At 43.1% G+C, this 19,698-nt stretch overlaps 1 protein-coding gene across 3 annotated transcripts in view; it reads right to left on the bottom strand.

The window, feature by feature from the left end:
- The window catches only part of LOC136877470 (ubiquitin-conjugating enzyme E2Q-like protein 1), a 1,121,162-nt gene extending 1,102,251 nt beyond the window's left edge, over window positions 1-18,911 (bottom strand). For all 3 annotated transcript variants that reach the window (XM_067151528.2, XM_068228659.1, XM_068228658.1), the window contains exon 1: window positions 18,811-18,911. The gene's annotated coding sequence lies outside the window, so the exon portion shown is untranslated. The remainder of the gene's footprint in view (window positions 1-18,810) is intronic.
- Between the last annotated feature and the right edge of the window lie 787 nt (window positions 18,912-19,698).

Raw genomic sequence — 19,698 nt, 5'->3', positions numbered from 1 at the left:
ACGAAAGAAATCAGATGTTCTCTACCATGCAGAATCCCTTCAATTTGCTCGTAAATTTCCATAGCAGAATTTTTCCACTACTTACGAGAATTACCTCATCTTCCTCAAGAATTGGTGTAGACGTAGACTATGTAGCTGATTAAGTTGGATTACACACAAAGTTAAAGTTAGTGCCTTATCTATGACTTAGTCAGTACATTCAAATAAGCCAGGGATCACTTCTCAGACACACCGGGCGAGTTGGCCGTGCAGTTAGGAGCGCGCAGCTGTGAGCTTGCATCCGGGAGATAGTGAGTTCGAATCCCACTGTCGGCAGCCATGAAGATGGTTTTCCGTGGTTTTCCATTGTCACACGAGGCAAATGCTGGGTCTGTACCTTAATTAAGGCCACGGCCGCTTCCTTCCCATTCCTAGGCCTTTCCTATCCCATCGTCGCCATAAGACCTATCTGTGCAGGTGCGACGCAAAAAAAAAAAAAAAAACACCACTTCTCAGACATCCTGAGCCGGAGTTTACTAGCAGTAGGATTGTCAGTTTCGTTCCACTCCTACAGCTATCCATCCAAGTGATTGGTGCCCCTAAACTTGCTTAACTTAAGCGAATGCATTCACGGAAAGCAGTGTTTCAACATGGTAACCCGTTTCCGACCCAAAATAAATAGTGTTGTGTGGTTCCACTTTTATCAAGTTTATATTACTGTTCAGTAAGTGCCCGCCTGATGGTCATGGTCGTTAAGGTGTCAAGTCTATACGGTCTAACACCATGGTTACCCGGTTCCAGTCCCGTTGGTCGAAAACATTTCACCATCAGAATGTTCGCCGTCAATCACTAGATTGCGTGCCAAAAGCCTGGATTCAATTCCAAAACTCTCCGCAGTGCTCATATGGAGTGAGGACTCTGTTGATGTCTGGCTCCATGGCTAAATGGTTAGCGTGCTGGCCTTTGGTCACAGGGGTCCCGGGTTCGATTTCCGACAGGGTCGGGAATTTTAACCATTGTTGGTTAATTTAGCTGGCACGGGGGCTGGGTGTATGTATCGTCTCCATCATCATTTCATCCTCATCACGACACGTAGGTCGCCTACGGCTGTCAAATCAATAGACCTGCACCTGGCGAGCCGGTCTTGTCCTCGGACACTCCCGGCACTAAAAGCCATACGCCATTTTATTTCAATGCATTGCAAAGGGAAGACGACAATCAACCCCTCGAAATATGATGGTTTAGCAACACTCTCGGGGTTGGAGTCGGCGGTTGCAGAGTGGGTCTCGACCCACAAGTGATGACGGCTGGTCCGTGGTCCGACAGCTCTCCACGCTGATCGGCCATCCGAGCAGAGGAGGGTCGCCACGACTCTACCGTGTATTCGGGAAACGGAAGGGGGCTGGTCCCCACCATCAATGATTTTCCATTCTCCTGCACTGAGGCTAGTGCCGGGACAGTTCGTAGTATAGGCCATGGCCACCAACCCTATCAACTTCTCCGCATATCTCCTTCTCCGGTACAAATTTCCCGGTGAGAGAGATGGCGTAACTATCTAAGTGGCCCGCTTTCCCCTTCAGGGGAGGAATGAAAACATTTAATAGTAGTGGTTGTACTGTCGGAGTTGGAAGAGAACCAGAGTTGATCGAAGTTGTAAATAAGTAATTACCTGTTTCAACCAACAAATACTGTAAACTTGAGAAGTCTGCACTTAACGAGCAAATACATTCAAAGAAACAAAGAAGAACTTCTAGCTTTATAATCAAGTTGTGAAGGACTAATAATGCTTGTAATGTCATGGCTTGCTTATTTTTTATGGACAGTTTTATGGTCTTACTTTTTGCCATATTCTACTGCCATTGTAGCTCGACGAAACAAGTAGGGATCGTTTTCAATTCTAGAATCTGCTACATACGGGGTGTGATATTATTTAATTCGATTTTCTTCTCTGAACCTTTTTCTTTCGAATTAACCAAACTCTACTGTAGCTGAATGCATTTCTCCACATAGGATTGGTGTCAAGAAGGGCATCTGGCCGTAAAACTCGGTCAAATCCATGTGTGCGAGACAATTCGTACAGACGATGAGCGGGAAAAGCAGCAGAAGATGGAAACAGTCGGCTAGTTGCTTTACGTCGCACCGACACAGATAGGTCTTATGGCGACGATGGGGCAGGAAAGGCCTAGGAATGGGAAGGAAGCGGCCGTGGCCTTAATTAAGGTACATCCCCAGCTTTTTTCTGGTGTGAAAATGGGAAACCACGGAAAATCATCTTCAGTGATGCCGACAGTGGGTTTCAAACCGACTATCTCCCGGATGCGAGCTCACAGCCGCGTGCTCCTAACCGCACGGCCAACTCGCCCGGTGTAAACATAAGGACTATGACTAATCAACTGTCTTACTGACGTCAATAATAAAAACCAATTCCTGACAGCCTATTGACTACGTGATCGGTAAATTAACTAGTCTCATCAGATGCGAGTTCCGAGAACGTGGAGACTGTATTTTTATTGAACATGGGAGAGTGAAGATACCTATAATGGGATAAATAGAAGGGAGGTTGGCTAGACTGACTTTGATGAACGTACGCACCGTCATTAAATGGCATTCGCGTGACTTATTTAATAAATGAGGCACCAAAATACGCTGAGGAAGAACTCTCGATACTGAGATCCAGAAGTGCAGTCAGTCATTTATAATGAAGTGTAAGTAGCAAGTAAATTAGCATGTAATGAGTTTGGAGTTCCGTCACAACTTTTTAGACATGGAAGAAAAAAGGTCTCCACTAAACCGTATCTCGATAAGCCATTAGCAGCCAGCCAAACGTACAGATTCATTTAGGAAGAAACAGCATCGGTCTTATACTGCCAAACTGGTCACCCACATCCATAGTGACCAAAATGAAAATATGTTAGGCAAGAGGACACCGTCAAATTGCTTTTCATGACCGTGTCAATCTGCATTAGATTAGACTTGTGGGAGACACTTTGGTACTATCACTCCTTGGCTAAATGGTCAGCACAGCAGAAGACTCTAGGTTCAATTCGCCGCTGCATCGGAGATTTTTAGCAGCGTAGGGTGAATTCCTTTGATTCGCGGACTGACTGCTTGCGGTCATCTTAGTAGACGCTACACTCCTCTTCATTCACACACAACTCATCATCACACTACGAATTGCCACAGAAACACGCAACAGTGAATACATCCTTCCACTGTACACCGTAACCGCGACCTCACCTGAGTGTGCAAAAAAGGCGACGGAAAAAGAAAGAAAGAAAGAAAGTACAATACTTCGATAATTAAGGCTACTAAAACAAGTACCAGACCCGTGGTGTAGAAGTAACAAATCTTTCTCTTACCAGGAGGTCTTTGATTCGATTCCTGACCAGTCCAAGGACTGATCTTCATTGGGGTAATCACGTAAACGGCATTGTAAATAAAGAGTACAGATCTCTGCACGTAGTTATGAGGGTATTTAGACTTGTAGTAAGGATGTAAAGGAGACAGCATATAACTCTCTGGTTAACATCCTAACTAGAGTATGTTTCCAGTGTATGGAACCCTCACCATGATTACTTGATTCGAGAACTGGAAAAAAAAATCCATAGAAAAGCAGCTCAATTTGTTCTGGGTGATTTCCGACAAAAAAAGTAGCGTTACAAATGTGTTGCAAAGTTTGGGCTGGAAAGACTTAGGGGAAAAGAGACTAACTGCTCGACTAAGTGGTATGTTCCAAACTATCAGCGGACAGAGGGCGTGGAATGACAGTGGTAGACGAATAAGTATGAGTGGTGTTTTTAAAGGTAGGAAAGATAAAAATGTGAAGATAAAGTTGGAATTCTAGAGGACAAATTGGGGCAAATATTCGTTTGTAGGAAGAGAAGTCAGGGATTGGAATAATTTTCCATGGGAGACGTTCAATAAATTTCCAAATTCTTTGCAATTATTTAAGAAAAGACTAGGTAAACAACAGATAGGAAATCTGCCACCTGGACGACTGCCCTGAATACGGATCAGTGGTGATTGATTGGTGATATATAATTCTGGTCTGAGGGCTGAAATGAGAAACATTCTACTTCGTGAGACCAACAGAGGATGTCTTGATATGAGAGACAGCATGAAAACCAAGCAGTACGGCCGGGCAAAGCAAAGCAAGGCCCTTAACCCTTTCCGCTTATATATCCGATATTTTCTGACGTTGCCATGTCCTGTTATGGTCGTACATCGGAACACTGTTAATGAACAATGCCTCTAATAAATGGCTATTACTTTTATTATCTATCCACTAAGAAATGATACATTTCTAGCCGGGCAGAAACAATGTCGTTCCTGTTATGATTGATTGCGTGTGGGCTCTGGAGAGGCCTGGTCCAAGTCATTTTATTTGACTCCTATGAGCGACCTGCACGCTTGTATATACAGTGAGTATGTGTGTGTGTGATATTGAGTTAAAAAGAGGATGAAACCCGGTGTCATCATACTCCTGTCGACTGTCAAAAGTTCAAGGTTTAACGTCACCATGGACGGATGAATCGCCATCAACGACGTCATATACACTCACTCCATATGAACACTGCGAAGAAGTTTGGACTTGAACCCAGGCTTTTGACACGCAATTTAGTGATTAGAAATTGTCGTATATTACCATCTCTCCTATCCTACCAGCCAACATACTGACGGTGATTTTTTCACCAACGGGACTCGAGCCAGCTAACCATGGTGTCAGACCGTAAAGGCGTGACTCTTTAATGACCATGGTCATCATGTGAGCTACCTTTCTAGTGACAGCCCCACTTATTGAAAAGAACGTTTTATACAGTGTGCTCGAACTACTTCTCCGATAGCAATACCAATTAAAGTTAAAATGTAAGCCACTAGCTTTCATCTAGATGATTTTAACAATCTACTACCAACTATACCTCTAATAACTAAAGGTGAGTTCTGACAGCTACGGCTGGAGGGAGGAGCATTGTACGTGCCATTTCACGATGTTGCCACATTCCAGCATTCCTTCCTCTTACCCCTTGCTTCCGGCACACTTGTTCCTTCGTTTATTCGGACCGCTGCGATCTGTTGTAGACAAGCTGGTCAGACTGTGACTGATTTGGTCTCATGTTCCGTTACCTGAACTGCTTGCGACAAGATCTAACTCAGAAGTCAAAGGTTTGGCAACTGCAAGCAAGACGAGCTGGCCAGAAGATTTATCTCCATGGCAACCGCAGTCGCCCCACCCTCGTTTCCATGGCAACCATACCCCCACTCCCTTTATCCCGCCCCAGTAGGCAGTAAACGGACTTCCCTCTAAGAACTGTCAGATTTTAACTTTATATATATGTGGTATAGATAGAAAACAGACATTCAAAAATACCAGATTTGGTGGAAAACCGCTAAAATTGCAACACTGTCAGAGAGTTGAAAGTAGATCGCTCCAGCTACAATAACATTCTCAGGAAAGAAAAACAATCACCCACAGCCTGACCTCTGATCCGTCTCTTGCCATAAATAAACCATTCGAGTACAATTATATGATATTATATAATATGCATATATGTATTAGCTGTTAATTCATTCAAATTATAAGTGCTCTATTAGATACAGTACTATAAAATTGAGCATTTCAATAAATTTATGAACTTATTTTCAAAAATGGGTAACTACCAGAGGGGAAAACCACAAGTTTGGCAACCTTTTATTGATTCAAACATCTCATTTTATGTAACATATTTATAACAATATACCATAGTCTGCGCTGATATAATACGCCTTCTTTTTCTTCTTCTTGTACCATATCCACATTGGATGTCGGCTGTCATCAGGGCGATCTGGTTCTTCTTCTCAGCAACTCAGAAAAAGATTGGGGGTACTGACCCATACCATTCTCGTAGATTCCTTACCCAAGATATTCTCCTTCTTCCCCTGCTTCTCCTTCCTTCAATTTTTCCTTGTAAGATGAGCTGAAGGAGTCTTTATTTATCATTTCGAATGACATGGCCAAAGTACTCAAGTTTGTTTTGTTTTTGTTTTTTTTTTTTTGTTTTTTTTGTCGATGACCTCTAGCTCTTTGTTCAGGCGTTGGAGTACTTCAGTGTTACATATTCTGTCAACCCATGATATTCTGAGCAGGCGTCGGTAACACCACATCTCAAAAGATCGAAGTTTTGTGGGGGTGTTCTCTGTTAGGTTCCAAGTCTCGGCACCATAAAATAAGACACAAATTACATAACATCGAAGTAAACGGAGACGGAGATTGATCTTAAAATCCCTGTTACAGAGAAGTTTGCTCATTCTCTTGAATGCAGTGCTTGCCTGTTCAATCCGGGGTATAATACGTGACGTAAGAATAAATCAGGAGCTACAGGGTTAACAAGAATGAACTTCTGTCTTACTATCCACCGATACCAATTTGGCATAAAGCGGCATAGGGAGAAAGTTCTTATCTTCGTTGGTAGGTATTTCGCGCCAATTTCTTCACGTCACTAACATTCAATTAAATATGAGGCATTTTTGTTAGAATAAAACCTGAAATTATTTCAGAACATTATGCTCGAAGGACGACGTAGATAATTGAGAAGCAACCGAGTGAGTTGGCTGCGCGGTTCAAGCCGTGGCGTTGTTAGCTTGCGTTCAGGAGACTAAGGGTCCGGAACCCCACTGTCGGTAATACTGAAGATGGTTTTCCATGGTTTACGACTTTCAGCCCATTAATTAAGGCCACGTTCGCTTCTTTCCCTGTCCTACCCCATCGTCACCACAAGACCTGTGTGAGTCACTGTGACGTAAAACCAATAGCAAACAAAAAACCTAATAATAATAATAATAATAAGGGAGATAAAGAAGGCGTAACACAGGCAACAGAACTGTAAAACTTAATTGCTATTACAGATAATACAGCACCTAAGAAGAAGAATTTTATTGGTTTTACGTCCTACTAACTACCTTTTTATGGTTTTTGGAGAAGCCCGGGTGCCAGAATTTTGTCCTACGGGAATTCTTTGATGTGCTGGTAAACCTACCGACACAAGGCTGGCGTATTTAAGTACTTCCAAATAACACCAGGTTAGAATGTGTAAACTGGAATCAGAAGGCCAGCGCTCAATGATCTCAGCAACTCGGCCTGGCTACAATCAATAGTTAGTTAAATATTTCAATGGGTTTTATTTCAGTGTTTATTACATGACGCACTAATCATGATCAAGTTAATGTGATGATCGTGCTATATTCCTTATTGGAAAGACATAAATTCCTATGCTAATGCGTTCTGTTACAAATATGTCACGTAGAGCTTTATAGGGTTAAAGAATCGAATCCTGGCACAGTCGATAAACATTTAAGAGTGTTTGAATGTGAGAGAACCGCGCCAGCAGATTTTATGACACGTTACAAAGGCTCTTTACAAGAGTAAAGGTCGATACTCCATCGTTTCTTAAGACTAACAGAAATCGAAGAAATGTTAATGTCCACCTCTGTGGTGTAGTGGTTAACGTGATTAGCTGCCACCCCCGGAGGTCCGGGTTAGATTCCCGGCTCTGCCACGAAAATTGAAAAGTGGTACGAGGGCTGAAACGGGGTCCACTCAGCCTTGGGAGGTCAAATGAGTAGAGGTGAGTTCGATTCCCACCTCAGCCATCCTGGAAGTGGTTTCCGTGGTTTGCCATTTCTCCTCCAGGCAAATGCCGGGATAGTATCTAACTTAAGGCCACGGTCGCTTCCTTCCCTCTTCCTTGTCTATCCCTTCCAATCTTCCTCCTATTGGCTTTACGTCGCACCGACACAGATAGGTCATATGGCGACGATGGGATAGGAAAGGCCTAGGAGTTGGAAGGAAGCGGCCGTGGCCTTAATTAAGGAACAGCCTTGTGTGAAAATGGGAAACCGCGGAAAACCATCTTCAGGGCTGCCGACAGTGGCATTCGAACCCACTATCTCCCGGATGCAAGCTCACAGCTGCGCGCCCCTAACCGCACGGCCAACTCGCCCGGTCCAATCTTCCCATCCCCCCACAAGGCCCCTGTTCAGCATAGCAGGTGAGGCCACCTGGGCGAGTTACTGGTCATTCTCCCCAGTTGTATCCTCCGACCCAATGTCTTACGCTCCAGGACACTGCCCTTGAGGCGGTAAAGGTGGGATCCCTCGCTAAGTCTGAGGGAAAAACCAACCCTGGAGGGTAACCAGATAAAGACAGAAGAAGAGAAAAAGCAAGATATTCCACAAAGAACTGGAAGAAATGATATTGTATTGTATGATGTATCTGATTGAAGAAGACACCGAAATGTCGCCATTTTACCCCATAAGAGTTTTATAAATTTCCGAAAGATGATGATGATGAATGTTGTTTAGAGGAGCCTAATATCTAGGTCATCGGCTCCAATTTGTCATCAACACGGACTCGTCCATTTAAACACCTTAAAAGACCTCCGATCTCATCCACGTTTGAACCTGCTATGCTGGTATCTTGGGAACAGAAAGATGGTGATTAACCGACTAGGTGGCTAAGGCTGGATTATTATTATTATTATTATTATTATTATTATTATTATTATTATTATTATTATTATTATTATTATTATTATTATTTGTATCTTGCGCTCCCAATGTAATTTCAACTTGATCTGTCGAAGAGGTGTAGATCTAATAAACTTCGATACTTGTTTAGTAATGTATAACTGAAATGATTTGGCGCCAGAATACCTAATCAAGCAACATCACAGCACTCCTAGTCCGACTCGTTGGCTGAACGGTCAGCGTCCTGGCCTTCGGTTCAGAGGGTCCCGGGTTCGATTCCCGGCCGGGTCGGGGATTTTAACCTTAATTGGTTAATTCCAATGGCACGGGGGCTGGGTGTATGTGTTGTCTTCATCATCATTTCATCCTCATTACGACGCACAGGTCGCCTACGGGAGTCAAATAGAATGACCTGCACCTGGCGAGCCGAACCCGTCCTGGGATATCCCGGCACTAAAAGCCATACGACATTTCATTTACAGCACTCCTGAATTGGCAGCTATAGACACAGTTGGTGATGGTTGAGTGGCTCAGACAGTAAAGCGCTGATCTAAGCACAAGTTAGCAAGTTCGATCCCGAATCAGTCCTGTGGTATCTGAAGGTGCTCAAAATATGCCAACCCTTGTGTCAGTAGATTTATCGGTACGTAAAAGAACTCCTGTGGAACAAAATTTCAGTATCTTGGCATCTCCGAAAATCGCAGAAACATTTAGTGGGACGTAGCGTGCCTGCCTCTTACCCGGAGGCCTCGGATTCGATTCCCGGCCAGGTCAGGGATTTTTAGCTGAACTGAGAGCTGGTTCTAGGTCCACTCAGCCTACGTTATTAGAATTGAGGAGCTATCTGATGGTGAGATAGCGGCCCCGGTCTAGAAAGCCAAGAATAACGGCCTAGAGGATTCGTCGTGCTGACCTCGCAATCTGCAGGCCTTCGGGCTGAGTAGCGGCCGCTTGGCAGGCCAAGGCCCTTCAAGGGCTGTAGTGCCATGAGTTTTGGTTTGGTATTATTATACACTGTTCGGAGGGAAACACACACACATACACACACCACACTTCAATTTGTAAGTGTATCTGTGTGATATGTACTGGTATGGATAAGTGTGGTTGTAAATAATAATAATAATAATAATAATAATAATAATAATAATAATAATAATAATAATAATAATAATCATCATCATCATCGAAAGGCCTCAGGAAACCTGATAGCCATTTTAGTTCACGTCACTTAGGCTGCATACGTGTCAATTTTGATGTTCCGTTTAACTCTACCAAAGCGCAGAGAATGCTGGGAGGCCTATTGCTCTTTACATTTACATATTGCATTACCTTACCAACAACAAACTTTTAGAGCGCTGGCTTTTTGAGCCCAAGTCGGCAGATTCGATCCTGACTCAGTTCAGTGGTTTTTGAATGTGCTTAAATACGTCAGCCTCCTGTCAGTAGATTTTTTTTTTCAATTTGCTTTACGTCACACCGATACAGATAGGTCATATGGCGACGATGGGATAGGAAAGCCCTAGGAGTGGGAAGGAAGCGGCCGTGGCCTTAATTAAGGTACAGCCCCAGTATTTGCCTGGTGTGAAAATGGGAAACCACGGAATACCATCTTCAGGGCTGCCGAGAGTGGGGTTCGAACCCAATATATCCCGGATGCAAGCTCACAGCTGTGGGCCCCTAACCGCACGGCCAACTCGCCCGGTGTCAGTAGATTTACCAGCACGTAAAATAATTCTTGCGGGCCAATATTCCAGCATCTCAGCGTGTATGAAATGAATTAACTGTGTCAAGTAAACACCAAATATGTCACCAGAGATATTTCACATACCGACATCGTACGACATGGAAAAGCGAATGAACTTTTTCACCCTTCAAAAACCCGGCTAACTCTGCACAGTTCGAACCTACAATTTTGGAGGCCACCAATCTAGCACTAATCCACAGAGAGAGCTTGTTTTGAAATTAGGGATCGTTATTCAATTCACTGAAGCAATATGGCGTAGCCCCCAAACAAACAACAGTTCAGCACAATTGAAATACTTAAGTAGAACAATAATAATATTGACAGTATACGGTTGAAGTACCTTCAATTGGTGCAGATCTTGAAAATGTCGGAGTGCTGAAATACAGGCCTGAAATTGACACAAAGTTGACCGACATCAATCTCTGGCATTTAAGCCAACTGTCAGCATTAGAATTCGATATCATCACCTTGAGTAATGAAAGCGCAACAAGCCAGACTCGTGTACGTTAATGATGTTCAATGTTTTAACTCTTCAATTGCTGTAGATTTTAGAGACGCTGCGTTGTAGGAAGTTTGTCCCGTACGAGTTCTATAAAGTGCAGGAAGCCAAATGTACAGGATTTGTCACATTTAAACTCTCTTATATGTCACAAACTTCAGTCACAATCGAACCTGATATCTTCGAAATATAAGGACAACGATTACAAGAGAACGCCTCTCAGTTTGTATTATTATTATTATTATTATTATTATTATTATTATTATTATACGTTGCACCGATACAGATAGGGCTTACAGTACGTCGACGATGGGATAGGAAATGACAAGGAGTGGGAAGGAAGTGGCCATGATCTTAATAAAGGTACAGCCCCAGCATGTGTCTGCTGTGAAAATGGGACACCGCGGAAAACGATATTCGGGGCTGCCGATAGTGCGGTTTGAACTCACTAGGCCCTATCTCCCGAATGCAAGCTCACAGCTGCGCGCCCCTAACTGCACAGCCAACTCGCTCGGTGATTATTACTATTATTATTGTCTAGGACCGACTACTTGGCTGAATGGTAGGCGTCGCGACTTTCGATTCAGAAGTTCCCGGGTTCGAGTTCCAAACGGGTCGGGAATTTTTGCCACATCTCGTTAATTCCTCTGGCTTGGGGAATGAGTGGTTGAGTTTGTCTCAATTCACACCTCTTAATAATCACATAGTACATGACATTACCAACAACACTGCCGGGTTAAGTGGTTCAAGTGGTTAGTGCGCTGGCTTTCTGAGCCCAAGTCGGTAGACTCCATCCTGGCTCAGTTCATTGGTTTTAGGGGGTGCTGAAATACGTCAGTCTCCAGTCAGTTGATTCGCCGGCACGTAAAATAAACTATTGCGGGCCAATATTCCAGCATCTTGGCGTGTCTGAAAACCGTGAAAGTTGTTATTGGGACGTAAAACGGATAACACCAACCACCACAGAAACACGGAATAGTGACCACATCCCTCCACATAGGGCTGGCGTCAGAAAGGGCATCAGACAGCAAAACTGGGTCAGATCCACGTGTATCACTGACCTCAAATTATTGGGAAAATGCCAGGAAGGTAAAATAATAATAATAATAATAATAATGTTGTGTGGCCTACGGAGAGGCCTGGTGCAGGTCTTTTGATTTGACTCCCGTAGGCGACCTGCGCGTCGTGATTAGGATGAAATGATGATGAGGGGAATTAACCAATTACGGTTCAAATTCCCGACTCTGCCCGGAATCGAACCCGGGACCCCTGTGACCAAAGGCCAGCACGCTAACCATTTAAACATGGAGCCGGACACCAGTAAGGTGATACTGGTTATTATTATTATTATTATTGTTGTTGTTGTTGTAGAATATGCGGTAAAGGAAGTCAAAGAGGAATTTGGAAAGGGAATCGCAATCCAAGCAGAGGAAATCAAAACTCTAAGATTTGCAAATTATATTGTTATTTTATCTGAGTCGTCAGAAGATTTGGAGAAATTGTTGAATGGTACGGGCAGAGTCTTAGAGAAGGAGTACAAAATTAAAAATAAATACGTCCAAAATAAAAGTAATGGAGTGCAGTCGATCGAAGTCAAGTGATGCAGAAAATATTAGATTAAGTAGGTGAATATTTTTACTTGGGTAGCAAAATAACTAACGATGGCACAGGTAAGGAGGAAATAAAATGCTTGCTAGCACAAGCAAGGAAGGTCTTTCTTAAGACAAGAAATTTGCTCGCTTGGAACACTGAAATAAGAATTAAAGAGACGATTTTTTAAGACATTCGTCTGGTGCGTGGCAGTGTATGGATGTGAGACATGGACGATAACTAGCTCAAAAATAAAAGAGAATAGAAGCTTTTGCCGGGCTGAGTGGCTCAGATGATTGAGGCGATGGCCTTCTGATCCCAACTTGGCAGGTTCGATCTTGGCTTAGTTCAGTGGTATTTAAAGGTGCTCAAATACGTCAGCATCGTGTCGATAGATTTTTTAAATGCTATTTGTTCGGGGCGTCGACCTAGAAAGATCTATTGCCCCTACTTGCACCATATGTGAGGAACCTGCGTGTATTTTGTAAATGGCGGAAGTGTAAAGTGTTGAATGTGATAAAAGGAACGTTAAGGACGACACAAATACCCAGTCCCCAGGCCAGGGATATTAATCATTTACAACTAAAAACCCCGACCCGGCCGGGAATCGAACCCGGGACCGCCGGGTGACAGGCGGACTCGTTGCCCCCTATACCGCGGGGCCGGACTGTCGATAGATTAACTGGCACCTAAATGAACTCCTGCGGGACTAAATTCCGGCACTTCGGAATCTCCGGAAACCATAAAAGTAGTTAGTGGGACTTAAAGCCAATAACATTAACATAATAATAATTTTATTATTATTATTATTATTATTATTATTATTATTATTGTTATTATTATTAAATATGGTATTACAAAAGAATGCTGATGTGAGCTGGGTAGATCGAATCGCGAATGAATAGATAGTGAATCGAATTAGTGTGAGGAGAACGATTCGGCTAAATTTGACCAAAAGAAGAGCTGGAATGATAAAAACCCAGGACTTGTTCAGTTGGTTTTTGAGTGAAGTGCAGGCGGTAAGAACGGTAGGTTTAGACCAAGGTATGCACATTACAAGCAGACTGAAGCAGATTTAGGATGTAGCAGTTTCGTAGAAATGAAAAGTTTAGCACAGGATAGTGTACATGGAGGGCTGCATCAAACCAGTCTATGGACTGATGACACAAAGAAAATTATTATTATTATTATTATTATTATTATTAATTTTTAATGCTCTTTCAACAAAGCCTCCTTGTGAGCTTGCATCCGGGAGTTAGTGGGTTCGAATCCCACTGTCGGCAGCCCTGAAGATAGTTTTCCGTGGTTTCCCATTTTCACACCAGGCAAATGCTGGGGCTATACCTTAATTAAGTCCACGGCCGCTTTCTTCCTACTCCTACGCCTTTCCTACCCCATCGTCGCCATAAGACCTATCTGTGTCTGTGCGACGTCAAGCCACTAGCAAAAAAAAAAAGCCAGCCTCCGAGGATCAGGCGGCAGCGCGCCGGCCTCTCACCGTTGGGTCCCGTGGTTCATATCGCGGTCACTCCATGTGTGATTTGTGCCGGACAAAGCGGAGGCGGGACAGGTTTTTCTCGGACTACTCCGGTTTTTCCCCATCATCTTTCATTCCAGCATCAGTCTCCAATATCGTTTCGTTTCATCTGTCAGTCATTAATCATTGCCCCAGATAAGTGTGACAGGCTTCGGCAACCGCCACAATATCTATCCTCGCCGCTAGATGAGGGCTTTGTTAATTCCATTCCATTCCTGAATGGCTGGAAACAGGCAGTGGATTTCCATTTCTAGTGTCCCTTCAATTGCTACGGATTGAAGAGACGCCGCGATGTCGGAATTTCGTCCCCCGAAAGCTCTTTAACGTACCGAAAACCAACGGCACGGAGTAGTCCCATTTCAATTGACACCGGTGACTGTCGGCAGCCCTGAAAATGGTTTTCCGTGGTTTCCCATTTTCGCACCAGGCAAATGTTGTGGCTGTACCTTAAGGCCACGGCCGCTTCCTTCCCACTCCTAGCCCTTTCCTGTCCCATCGTCGCCATAAGACCTATCTGTGTCGGTGCGACGTAAAGCAACTAGAAAAAAAACAGCCGGTATCAAACTCAGTATCTTTGGTACAGAAATACAACGAGTGAGCGACTACGGTACAGATCAGCAGACTTAAATGTAGGTCCTGTGGAAAGTACTATGACGACATTAATAACAGGAGTCGAGAAAATGTGTCAACCTCAACCCGAAAAAGTGTTAAACCTTTCAATTATAAGTTCCCATAGATTACTATAGCCCCTAAACCAGTGATAACTGGTCTTTGATGTCGATGACTGAACAGGAAATTGTGGAACTCGACAATTAAAGAGACAAAGATCCAATCGTCACACATTTATGTAAACTGCTGCTTAGGAAGTCTCCTTGCAGCACTGGTGCTAGTGAAACGTGAGTTAGCAAGGCCATCTGCGAACAAGTACGGAACAGGCTCACTTGACTCGGTGCAGTTGTTTCCGAGGACTAATAGTGAAATCATGTTGACACAAGGCCTGCTATCTTATTCTAAAAGCACTGGAAAACCACGAACAATGCCAGGTTCCCGTTGTAATGTACAAACGCACAACATACGCGTAACGTAAAATTAATAACGGAAAAATAGACCGCAGTGGGTATGAAGGTGGAATAAAATGAACAAATGGAAGGAAAAGAAAGAATTTTTAAAATGGACTGTAAATCAATCGCTGACTGCTAACCGAGAAGCGTATACAACAGAAGTAGAGAAAATTAGGAATACCAGATAGAGAACACTTCTGTGCTATATGAATAATTAATTCGCAGGCATTGCGATGGATCTTGGAACCGTTGAAAGGAGACTTTTGCAGTAACCGGAAAATGCTAAGAGATTAAAAAGAATTAAATTGTCAGCGTTCTGAGGTTTTGAAAAAACAACGCCACACAGTCCATTAAACATTATTGCGTGCATTAGAGAACTGGTATTTATTTTGTTTTTTCCGTAGTAGGTAACATAAAGCAATTAGCCACACTTCGAACAAATAAATGCCATAAATTAAGAACTGCATTAAACGACCACATCTCTCTTAATTTTTGATAATTAAGAAAAGTTACCATAAGAAGTTTGGATTCCAAAGTTGCTGGGATTTCTTGTGGGGGGGGGGGGGAAGTAATCTTCGGTGACCATTCTTCAATGTCCAAAAATATTCTTTTCTGGCGGTGCAATGTTAAAGTCTCGACACGTCTTCCCTAATACTATCAGTAAATAATACAATAATACGTCTTAAAAGAGAGTCAGTCTCTAACACGGGACAGTTATAGGTGTACACAAGGAAGGAGCAGGAGATTCCTACAATTAGATAAAGAAACACATTAAAACAAGGATGGAAATACACGAGACCAGCTGCTCAGTGGAGGTGGCTATGTGCTCACCTTCTACGCTAATAATTTAGTGTGGCTATTTCTAGCCGAGTGCAGCCCTTGTAAGGCAGACCCTCCGACGAGGGTGGGTGGCATGTGCCATTTGTAGGTAACTGCGTGTTATTGTGATGGAGGATAGTGTTATATGTCGTGTGCGAATTGCAGTGGTGTTGGGGACAGCACAAACACCCATTCCCCGGGCCATTGGAATTAACCAGTGAAGGTTAAAATCCCCAAGCCGGCCGAGAATCGAACACGGGACCTTCTGAACCGAAGGCCAGTACGCTGACCATTCAGACAACGAGTCGGACACCTTCTACGCTAAAGCTGGCGGATTGAATTCCAGCACAGTCGGTTGACATTGACCAATGCATAGATGTGAGAGACACCCGTTGCAATTGACTTGCTGGTACATTAAAGCAATTCAGGATAAAAGAGCAGCGTTTCGACGTGTCTTAAATAAACTGATAGGTGTTGACAAAACGCTAAACACACATTATTATTATTATTATTATTAGTATTATTATTATTGCTAGTTGCTTTACGTCGCACCGACACAGGTCTTATGGCGACCATTATTATTATTATTATTATTATTATTATTATTATTATTATTATTATTATTATTATTATTAAAATACATAATTCTAGTGATCGTAAAATCCGTACTCTCTAAATGAAAATAACACTAAGTAATATACGTTCGACTAAAATAAGCTGCGAGAGACTCAGATTGGACAAGAATGGCAGAGAAGGGTGCGTTTTAAATCTCGTCAACGTGTATTTAAGACTATAACCGGGAGTGATATAGAAAAAATCACACACTGTAAAGAAATATCCGCGAAATGATCTACGGTTTAGGTGAATATCACGATGTTCAATTGGCTGCATTCGATTCCCAGCGCTGGTAAAAACTTAACACTGGTGTGAGGATCTGAAATAGGGTGTGCTCAGCCAGAGAAGAGACTTCAGAAGTGGATTAAAATAATACTCTCGCTCATCTTACTTGACGTTTCCTGCACCAATACTTGTGAAAACCGGGACGGTTCCCAACGTATAGGTCACGACTAGTTTTTTAATGTTATTGATTTTAGGTCCCATTAACAACTCTTGCGGTTTACGGAAACGTCGAGGAGCCGGAATTTAGCTCCGCAGGAGTTCTTTAATGTCCCAGTAAACCTTCCGACACGAGGCCGACGTATTTGAGCACCTTCAAATACAAACCGGACTGAGCCAGAATCGAACCTGCTAAGTTGGGCTCAGAAAGCCTGCGCTCTACCATCTGAGCCACTCAGAACGGCATGACTGCTTCCTTCCCAATCCTAATCCATAGAAAATATACGCACACACATCAATACAGACTGACAGATTCCATATGGAGTAAGTGCATGGGATTGTTGACTACGGTGACGCAACTCTTCACATGAAATATCCACACTACCGAAAAGCATCATCCTGATGGCAATAGAATAATTTAACGCTCATATTCGACAACAGCTTGTACTTTCAATCTTCTGAACACTAAATGAATCACTACAGATTTTACTAAGTCAATATTTTCTTTCGATATATGCAGAATTCTATCAATTTCTCTGGGGAAGTAAAGTAATATTGTATCATTCTGTAATCATTCTTCTTCACAATTGGTCGCTGGGAGAGGATAGTGCATTGAGAATGACAACCGTTCCGATAAAAGTTTAATCGGAAAACCTTCATAAATAAGGTGATTTCCAGTCCATCTAGAATTGTAAAAACCGGGCGAATTGGCCGTGCGGTTAGTGTCCCGCAGCTGTGAGCTTGCATCCGGGAGATAATGGGTTCGAACCCCACTGTCGGCAGCCCTGAAGATGGTTTTCCAAGGTTTCCCATTTCCACAGCAGACCTTAATTAAGGCCACGGCCGCTTCCTTCCCACTCCTAGGCCTTTTCCATCCCATCGTCGCCGGAAGACCTATCCTTGCGGTGCGACGTAAAGCAAATAGCAACAATAGAATTAACATGTTATAAACAGAATAATCTCAACTTTTCCAGATGCTGAGTGCACGGCCACTGAGGAGCCTCGAAGATTTAATACAACATCAACGGATGAAATATCTGTATTACAATGTAGGCGTATGAACATTTTCAGTGCAGTGCACACAACTGAAAATCCCAGTTCAATAACTGATCACGCGCAGTCCTTTACTTTATAATTTGTCTAACTTTAATATTAAACAACACCTTGTAGTTTCAATATGCTGAAGCACTAAATAGACTAGTACAGATAAGACTGTTGAAATTAATATTTTCTTTCAATTTATGTAAAAATCTGTCGATGACATACGGTAGCCCCGAAACACCATGCACATGTACGATAGTGCACCGTCTATCTAATTCGAAGGAGCCATCGGAACATGTTTTGCCAAGCCTAGATTTTAGTATAAAATTCTCCTCGACTTCGTAGTCTTCGGTTCATTGGATCCTGGATTCGATTCCTGGTCGGGCCAAGGATTTTAATCACATTTCGTCAAGGTCGAAGGTTGGGTCTTTGCGACTGTCTTCTATTAACAAATATATTCATTACGATACAACACATCACCCTATCAACTACCACAGAAGCACGTAACGGAGAATAGATCCCTCCACACAAAGTTTGGAAAACTGGACCTAGTCCACATTAGAGCTGACCCCCAGATAATAAGGAAAAGGGCTGGGGAAGAATTTAGTATGAAATCATGAAGAGAAATATTGCACATCTTGGAATATTTAACTCACTAGGAATGCAGTATAAATTGAGAAGGTTTCTTCTAGAATCAGATAGAAACATAATTTGCTTAACTGCCAAAAACATCAGAAGTTTACTAATGGTTAAGGTTGCATACTACTTTATAGTACATAATGCCTTAAATGTTAAATGAATTTGAAGTCATAGCTTTCTGATTGTCGGTATCAGCTGATAGTTAAGTATCTCAGAGACTGGTACTGTACTAGGTTAAATGTAACTGTTTTCACATGACAGCTCTAGAGAGTGCGAGATGAAACCCCAGGGGGCACATAGGTTGCGCGTGTGGTAAACACATGTAAGCACAAAAACAACTTACCGCCAGTGTTGTGACGAGCACCTAAACTTGACACTACAGACAAGACAGCACTAGTAAGCACGTGTTAGAGAGAGCGACTCTGGCACAAGACTGGCGAGCAAATCGCGCGCAACAAGACAGTGCGCAGGACGCTGCCTGGTGGCGGGCCGGGCGATCAATGTCGAGGACAAGCTGAGCTGATCTGCAGCATCCTCGTCAGTACTCGACGGTGCTGGTACAGGACCACTGCAGTCTGCTCACAACCAAACATGCCAAAATCGATCACTGGATTAAAAAAACCCTTGAGGAAAATCATGAAGTCCCTCCGTAGCTGAGAGGGTCATATTTGCCTCCCTCCAAGCAGGGACTGTGTTATTCCCGTTCTTTCCACCCTTAAAATAAGTCACCATCACTCGCTACGTACCTATAAACATCGTCCCATTCCGGAGACGGTACAGTAAGTTCGAACCCTGAAGATAGTTTTGCATTATAATACTATTGACTTTATGTCCCACTAACAACTTTTACGGTTTCCAGAGACGCCAAAGTATCGGAATTTTGTCCCGCAGGAGTTCTTTTACGTGCCAGTAAATCTACCGACATGTTGACGTATTTGAGCACCTTCAAATACCATCGGGCTGAACCGGAATGGAACCCGCAACCTAAGAAGGTCAACGTCCTACTGCTTGAGCTATTCAGCTCGATAGGATTCCATTTTCACTAGGACACATCTGCTTCTTTCCCAACCCTACCGCTTTCCAATTCTCGTGTCATCAAAAACCTTCCATGTGTTTAGTGCGACGTTAAACTATCTGCAAAAGAAAAAGCATCGCCCAATTCGACTGTGCTGATAGGGATTCCCTTCCCATCTGACCCGCATGGTCGTGCGGATTAGTTTTTAAAACTCTG

This window comes from Anabrus simplex, chromosome 7 (assembly GCF_040414725.1).
Source record: "Anabrus simplex isolate iqAnaSimp1 chromosome 7, ASM4041472v1, whole genome shotgun sequence".
In the NCBI taxonomy this organism is placed as follows: Eukaryota; Metazoa; Arthropoda; class Insecta; order Orthoptera; family Tettigoniidae; genus Anabrus; species Anabrus simplex.
This window is presented reverse-complemented; position numbering and strand designations above follow the sequence as displayed.